Genomic DNA, 866 nt, shown 5'->3' on the forward strand with positions numbered 1-866 from the left:
TTCCTGGAACACAGCTGTACTCACTCATTCATTCATGTATTGTCTTCATGCTTCTGTACTACAAAAGCAGAAGCGATGATTGCAAAAGAGACTTATGTTTTGCAAAGCCTGACCTTTTACATAAAAAGTTTGCCAACTTCTGCTGTAGACAATGCTAAGTTAGAGTGATCAGGGAGGGCCTCTGTGATGAGGTGTCTTCTGAGCAGAGGTGAGGGGTGGACACACAGGTTATTGGAAGAATCCAGTAGGGTTCTAGCCCAAGTTGGGGTTGCCTGCATTGGGCATTTATAAAATAACAAAGAGGCCATGCGTTGGGTCTGAGTGAGGGAATGCAAAGTGGGGGGTGATGGGTCAGAGGAGACCAAGAGCCTGTTTATATAGCTCAGTAGGCCATGGTGTACAATCTTGACTTTCTCTGAGCCACAAGGATGCCATTGGAGGGGTTTGAGCAGAGACAAGATCTATAGTGCCTGGCAAATGGGAAGGGGTTTATATATGTGAGCTATTGTTATTGCCAATAATACCATGTTATAATACAGTCGATTCTTGAACAATATATGGGTTAGGGTGCTGACACCCCTGTGCAGTTGAAAATCTGCATATGATTTTTTATTTCCTAAAAACAACTACTGGCTCGGCCTCGTGGTTCACACTTGTAGTCTTGGCACTTGGGAGGTTTGCTTGAACCCAGGAATTCAAGGCTGCAGTGAGCCATGATTGCACCACTGTACCCCATCCTGGGTGATAAAGTAAGACCCTGTCTCAAACAAAAAAAAAACAAAAACAAAAAAAGTAACTATGAATAACCTAATGTTGATGGAAAACCTTGTTGATAACATAAACAGTTGATTAAAACATATCTTGTA

This window comes from Cebus imitator, unplaced genomic scaffold (assembly GCF_001604975.1).
Source record: "Cebus imitator isolate Cc_AM_T3 unplaced genomic scaffold, Cebus_imitator-1.0 Scaffold296, whole genome shotgun sequence".
Taxonomy (NCBI): Eukaryota; Metazoa; Chordata; class Mammalia; order Primates; family Cebidae; genus Cebus; species Cebus imitator.